The sequence below is a fragment of the Chiloscyllium plagiosum genome, chromosome 19 (genome assembly GCF_004010195.1).
Source record: "Chiloscyllium plagiosum isolate BGI_BamShark_2017 chromosome 19, ASM401019v2, whole genome shotgun sequence".
NCBI lineage: Eukaryota > Metazoa > Chordata > Chondrichthyes > Orectolobiformes > Hemiscylliidae > Chiloscyllium > Chiloscyllium plagiosum.
In genome coordinates, this window is record NC_057728.1 from 23,095,070 (window position 1) to 23,101,946 (window position 6,877).

Sequence of the window (6,877 nt, forward strand, 5' to 3'; positions counted from 1 at the left end):
AAACTTCATTGCATATGAGTCCAACCTACCCAACCTCTCCTCATACGAAGATCCCTTCATACCCAGAATCAACTCAGTGAATCTTTTCTGGACTGCTTCTAAAGTTAGGATACCTTTCCTCCCGCCTCAGGCGATTGACTATGTGGAGTTTGCACGTTCTCCCCGTGTCTGCGTGGGTTTCCTCCGAGTGCTCCAGTTTCCTCCCACAGCCCAGATATGTGCAGGTCAGGTGAATTGGCCATGCTAAATTGCTCGTAGTGTTAGGTAAGGGGTAAATGTAGGGGTATGGGTGGGTTGCGCTTCGGCGGGTCGGTGTGGACTTGTTGGGCCGAAGGGCCTGTTTCCACACAGTAATATAATGTAGATAAGGGGACCAAAACTGTTTGCAGTATTCTAGCTATGTTCTGATGAGTGTCTCGTTCCAAGGATTATTGGAAGATTATTACCAATGTATCAATTATCTCTGTAGCTATTTCTTTTAAAATCCTAGGATGTAATCCATTCGGACCAGGAGATCTATTGGCCTTTAGCTTCATTAGTTTCCCTAGAATTTCTTCCCCAGTGATCGGTATTCTGTTTATTTCCTCACCTTTAGCACATTGATTGCTCATTAGTTTTGGAATGCTATTGTATTAGTATTCTCTGTAGCAAAAACTGATGCTGAATATATATTCAACTCCTCTGCCATTTCCTGGTTCTCCATTATTTTTTCTCCAGCCTTGTTCTCTGAGTGGCTTATATTGACTGTTTCCTCTGTCTTCCATTTTATACATTTAAAGAAGCTTTCACTATCTGTTTTAATATTACTTGCTAGTTTGCCCTTGTATTTATTTTGTCCCTCTTTATTATTTTTGGTCATCTCTTGTTGCATTTTTTTTCCCAATCCTCTGATTTACCACTCATTTTTGCCACATTTTATTACTTTTCTTTCAATTTGATACTGGCCTTAGGTTCCCCGGTTTACTCTGGTCAGGTTATCCACACTGGTATGTGCTTTTGTTATGAGTCAAGTGCTTTATTAAACAAAAATGTGTCATTATTCATCAATGACCTTTTCTGATAAACTCCTTTCTCCCAGTTCACTTTAGCCAACTTTGCTCTCATGCTCATGTAATTACCATTATTTGAGTTTAGCACTGTTGTTTCCGACTCAAAGTTCTCATTCTCAAATTGAATGCTACACTCTAACATGCTCTGGTCACTGATCCCTTGGGAATGTTTTATTCTGAGACAATATGTCAAACCTACCTCATTGCACAAAACCAGATCCAAATTAGGCTGATTCCTGATTTAATTGATAGCAGAATGTTCTTGGAAACTATGTTGAATGCATGCTATGAATTATTTCTTGTGGATATCTACGTCAATTTGATTTTCTCAACGTACATGAAGATTAAAGTCACCCATAATTAATGTGCTGAGACACCAATGCCCCACTCACCACTTTGTTCATGAGAGAGAAAAGATTAGAAGGATGTTAAGAAGATGAGAAGAGAAAGTGTGGGAAGATACACATGGTACATTAATAATCATGTATTTTTGTGTTGTATATTCTATGTAAATTAATGGATATGTAAATTATTTGTGGAGCACAAAGAGGAGATTTGACCAATCACTATGACAGTACGTTAGACACCCAAAATATATTCAGGCCATTTTAAATTTTAATTCCAAAGTGTGCTGATTTTAAGGGAAAATGCCATTGGAAAATCTGTGGATTTAAATTCAGTGACTGTCTGGTAAAGTGCGGTGTGAAGCATTTGTGATATTGCATATATAATACCTCAACCCGTCAAAGAAACCTCTAACAGATTCTACTGCGAGGTCTAATGAATACAAAGATAATGAAGGGCTGATGCTCTTTAGCTCAACAGCAAGCCATCCAACTGGACTTTATGTCTCAAACTGTAGATACATTTTGAGATTTTCCCTTGGGTTAAGAGAAAAGTTTAATCTTTACTGGAGTAGACTTGTGGGATTGAATGCATATATATGTAAGCAGGCTAGGTTCAAGTATTCACGAATGTCACAGTCAACTATTTCCAAGTTACCCTATGTTGGTCAACAAGTCCTTCTCTAACTCCAAGTGCTGGAAACCAGTTATTAAAAAAAATTGAATCAAGCCAAAGGAACTTCAATCAGCCTATAAAACCACAAATCTCAAACACTCTACAAAATTAAGGATTATGAAACTGACTGTTCATCTATCAACACCAATGCTATCACTAACCTCCAAATCAATAGCCATAATGTTCAAATATATATGCTCTTCACAAATAATTGAGACACTGATCCAGATTTTTTTTAAAAAACATTTAAGTCTTTGGACTCACCTCATTTCCAGTCTATGTGAATGTATGTTCCACTATTAGCTTTTCTCATGTTCAGCAATTAATAATCTCACTGTTAGTTAATTCAAGAAAGCCTAGTTAAATTGGCTCCTTTTAAAATATAAATTTATTTGGGCTGGTAGCAAGGTATCCATGAAGAAGAGGATCCTTCTTAATTTGAACTCATTGCAATCAACTGAGGGAGGGTGGGTGGATGAATAAAGAAGGGGAGCCACTCCATCCCTCCTCACCTGGGAGTTTAACAATTTAGAGTATCCTGCTGGAATAATAGCAAATTGGGGAACATCACCGAGGTTCTGGTTGTAACACAATCGTGTCTGCACTGGCGCTTTGATTATTTATTTCACTTAGTGCCATTCTCCCCAAAACCTTACTCATTGTTTCTTTTAAAAAAAAGTCTAATATCCCCTTGGAAATGTCAGTAGAATCTGCCTCCACTGCACTCGAAGGCAGTGGATTCCAGTTCTTAACCACTCAATCCTTTCACAAGTGGGAACAGTTTCTCTGTATATAGTCTATCTATTATGATTTTGAATCTCTCAATCTCCTCTCAGCCTTCTCTTATCCAAGGAAAACAATCCCAGTCTTCTCCATTCTATCATAGCTATACCCTGGAACTATTCTTATGAACCTCTTCTTCACCCTCTCCAATGCCTTTATATCTTGTCTCGAGTGTAGTGCTCAGAACCTCACACAATATTCCAGCTGAGGTTAAACTGGTTCTGTATATTTAAACATTTCCACCTTGCTCTTGCACTCTATGCTCCATGAATAAAGGGTAGTGTATTGTATGCTTTGTAAACCACTCACTCAACACCTGCCACCATCAAAGATTTATGTACAAATAAAGTGGGATTCCATAAATCTTTACATTTTATATAGTCTCTCCATGCTCTTCGTAATACCATGAATCACTTCAAATTTCTACCAATTGTACTTCACCTATCCACCTGATCCACCAGCTTATCTCTGTCCTTTGACATTCTCCATATCCTCTTTATAGTTAACAATGACTCCATATTTAGTATCATATGCAAATTTCAAAATTACATCTTGTACATTAGTGGGTGGCACAGTGGTTAGCACTGCTGCCTCACAGCGCCAGAGACCTGGGTTCAATTTCCGCATCAGGCAACTGTCTGTGTGGAGTTTGCACATTCTCCCTGTGTCTGCGTGGGTTTCCTCTGGGTGCTCCGGTTTCCTCCCACAGTCCAAAACTGTGCAGGTTAGGTGAATTGGCCATGCTAAATTGCCCATATGGGTAAAGGGTCTGGGTGGGTTGCTATTCAGAGGGTCAGTGTGGGCTTGTTGGGCCGAAGGGCCTGTTTCCACATTGTAAGTAATCTAACTAAGAAAATCTAATTAAGAATCTAATCAATGTTTAGGTTATTAATATATATGGGGAGAGAGACAAGGGGTCCAAAACTAACCCTCTGGAAACTCCTCTACAAACCTTTCTCCAGTTTGAGAAACACTCCTTGCTCATTACTCTCTCTATTTAATGTCACTCACTAAATTTTTAATATCTATTGCTATTGCCCCTTTTATTCCATGAGCTATAACTTTGCTTAAATGTCTGTTCTGTGACTCTAACATCAGTTATGTGATCTAAGAATATTTTTTGAAGTGCACAGGTTCTGTGAAATAAAATATGAAAATATTGATCAAAATTGTGTCAGATAATTGTTATATTTTGAAACTATAACCAATGTTGGGCAGAAATTTAAAAAGATTTCTTCCATCAGCAAATGAATAGAATACAGGAGCAGTCCCAAGGTCATCTGTGATCATTAATGTAAGGTTAAAAATAAATCTTAAACAGACTTTACTCCTGCTGGAATTTGGAAGTAAAAGAATTATAACTTCAATCGCTCTAAAAAATGTGATGTTTTTTGTTATCCAGTTCATGTTCTGACCTATGGCTGTAGCAGCTGCTCCTCACCATTAAGTTGAATTATGGTCAGGGTAATTGCTTGCTTCTGTGCAGGGTACTGAGGTCTCATGTTGGAATCACAAGCATTAACGTTTTGTTTCACATTGACCCTCACCACTTCCAAAGAACTTCCCACAGGCCATTTAATGATCATTGCTCTTCTAACATTAATTTTGCTCACTTAATAGAGTATTTAAAGACCTTAAATTGTCAGATGCAAATTGGACTGCACTAGAAATATAGACTGTACAAATGACAATCTAAGTAGGCCATGCATGGAGCTGATATTCCCCTGGGGTGACATTTGTCAGCCTGAGCTTGGCAGTCAGGAGGACAGCAGTAAAGATCCTGTTGGAAAGCGGATTCCTGAATTCATCTGTTGGTATAGTCGAGTTAAGAAAAGGTGTCAGCTAGATGAAAATTCAATCGTGGTCAGAACCTTCTAATCTTTTGTAAAAGGGTGGTTGAGGTGTAATATTTAACACAGAATTGTGATGGCAAAAGGAAGAAACAATAGCAGAATATCAAATTTAATTTGTAAAAAGGGTATTCCACTGAATTATACAAATTTTAAAGCTTGCATCACTATAGCTTTAATGTAAGCGATATCAATGTAGCACACGGAACTAGTGTCAGAGCCGAGAATGTCAGATTCAACCTCACTGCAGCTTTGTAACACATTAGACTGTGGGGAATGAAAGATAAGCGCACTTAAAATGTGAAAGTGGTAGGTTGTATCTCCCCAGGTTATTTTATTTGCAATTCTTTGGTATATTTAGCAGCATCTTCCTTCGGCTCAGCAACACAATCAGGAAGAAAAGCTGGGTTTGAGATTTAGGATGAGAGATGGGAGTATGTGAAAAGGTAAGGCAATGCATTCATTTATTAACTTACAGGACATGTACATTGCGTATTTATTCAGATTTAAATAACACATCAAATATCAAAGTAAATCTAAAGTCTAATAAAGAATGACCAAAATGAAAAATGTAGAAATATTTGAAAGGTGTGAGAGGGGAACACTTTAATCAATTATAATCTAATTTAAATACAGGCTTATAATGGAGAGGGTTTGGGAAGGTGGGGGAGGGGAGATGTCATTTTTAACATTTTTCAGCAGTCTGGAGTGAGGAATCCTACATTCTGCATGTGCAGTAAATGATCTGAACAGTCTGTGCTTGATGTCTTAATGTAAAGCAGTAATAACAGGTGTCTTCATTTCCTCAGGAGGCATGCCATATTGAAATTGTTGCTCACAGGGGTCAAGTATTGTTTAAATATTGTATTTACAGTGCATTTCAACTATCTCCTGGCATCAAAGTCATATGAGGAAATAAGCTTCACAGAATTCAAAGGAAGACTGATTTGCAATGGCTCTGTATCTCTATCCAAATGAAACACATAGATAGGAAATATTCACGTGTTCTAAGTATTCCCTCTCCTTTTTAAAAGTGGATTGTGTAGAGATGGCAAAATTCCAAGTATGCAACCTGTGGCATATGAATTAGCCTAATATGGCATTACAGCCATGAAGGAGTGCGACAGTGTTTGAGGTTTCATTCTTTTAGCAAAGCCCCATTTTCCTATTCTCCGATTCAAGTATCCATGAAGTGACCAGTGCACTGTTTATAGCAGGCAGGGAAATCTAATGCTGGATCAGTGGTGCTGGAAGAGCACAGCAATTCAGGCAGCATCCAACGAGCAGCGAAATCGACGTTTCTGGCAAAAGCCCTTCATCAGCAATAAAGCCTGAAGCGTGGAGAGATAAGCTAGGGGAGGGTGGGGGTGGGGAGAGAATAGCATAGAGTACAATGGGTGAATGGGGGAGGAGATGAAGGTAATAGGTCAGGGAGGAGAGGGAAGAGTGGATAGGTGGAAAAGGAGCTAGGCAGGTCAGACAAGTATGGACAAGTCAAGGGGACAGTGTGGAGCTGGAAGTTTGAAACTAGGATGAGGTGGGGGAAGGGGAAATGAGGAAGCTGGTGAAGTCCACTTTGATGCCCTGGAGTTGAAGTGTTCCGAGGCGGAAGATGAGGCGTTCTTCCTCCAGGCGTCTGGCGGTGAGGGAGCAGCAATGAAGGAGGCCCAGGACCTCCATGTCCTCATCAGAGTAGGAGGGGGAGTTGAAATGTTGGGCCACGGGGCGGTTTGGTTGATTGGTGCGGGTGTCTCGGAGATGTTCCCTAAAGCGCTCTGCTAGGAGGCGCCCAGTCTGCCCAATGTAGAGGAGACCGCATCGGGAGCAACGGCACGGTGGCACAGTGGTTAGCACTGCTGCCTCACAGCGCCTGAGACCCAGGTTCAATTCCCGCCTCAGGCGACTGACTGTGTGGAGTTTGCACATTCTCCCCGTGTCTGCATGGGTTTCCTCCGGGTGCTCCGGTTTCCTCCCACAGTCCAAAAATGTGCAGGTCAGGTGAATTGGCCATGCTAAATTGCCCGTAGTGTTAGGTAAGGGGTAAATGTAGGGGCATGGGTGGGTTGCGCTTCAGCGGGTCGGTGTGGACTTGATGGGCCGAAGGGCCTGTTTCCACACTGTAATCGAATCTAATCTAATCTAAATGATATTGGTGGATGTGCAGGTAAAACTTTG

General features: G+C 40.2%; 2 protein-coding genes across 11 annotated transcripts in view; one reads left to right on the top strand and one right to left on the bottom strand.

Annotated features, from left to right (window-relative positions):
• LOC122559589 (voltage-dependent calcium channel subunit alpha-2/delta-4-like) overlaps positions 1-6,877 on the bottom strand; it is a 483,398-nt gene that overhangs the window by 120,321 nt on the left and 356,200 nt on the right. The gene's annotated exons all lie outside the window — the stretch shown is intronic.
• Positions 4,625-6,877, top strand: part of lrtm2a (leucine-rich repeats and transmembrane domains 2a) — a 96,847-nt gene continuing 94,594 nt past the window's right edge. Inside the window, exons 1-2 of the mRNA XM_043709343.1 lie at positions 4,625-4,715; positions 5,064-5,148. The gene's annotated coding sequence lies outside the window, so the exon portion shown is untranslated. The remainder of the gene's footprint in view (positions 4,716-5,063; positions 5,149-6,877) is intronic.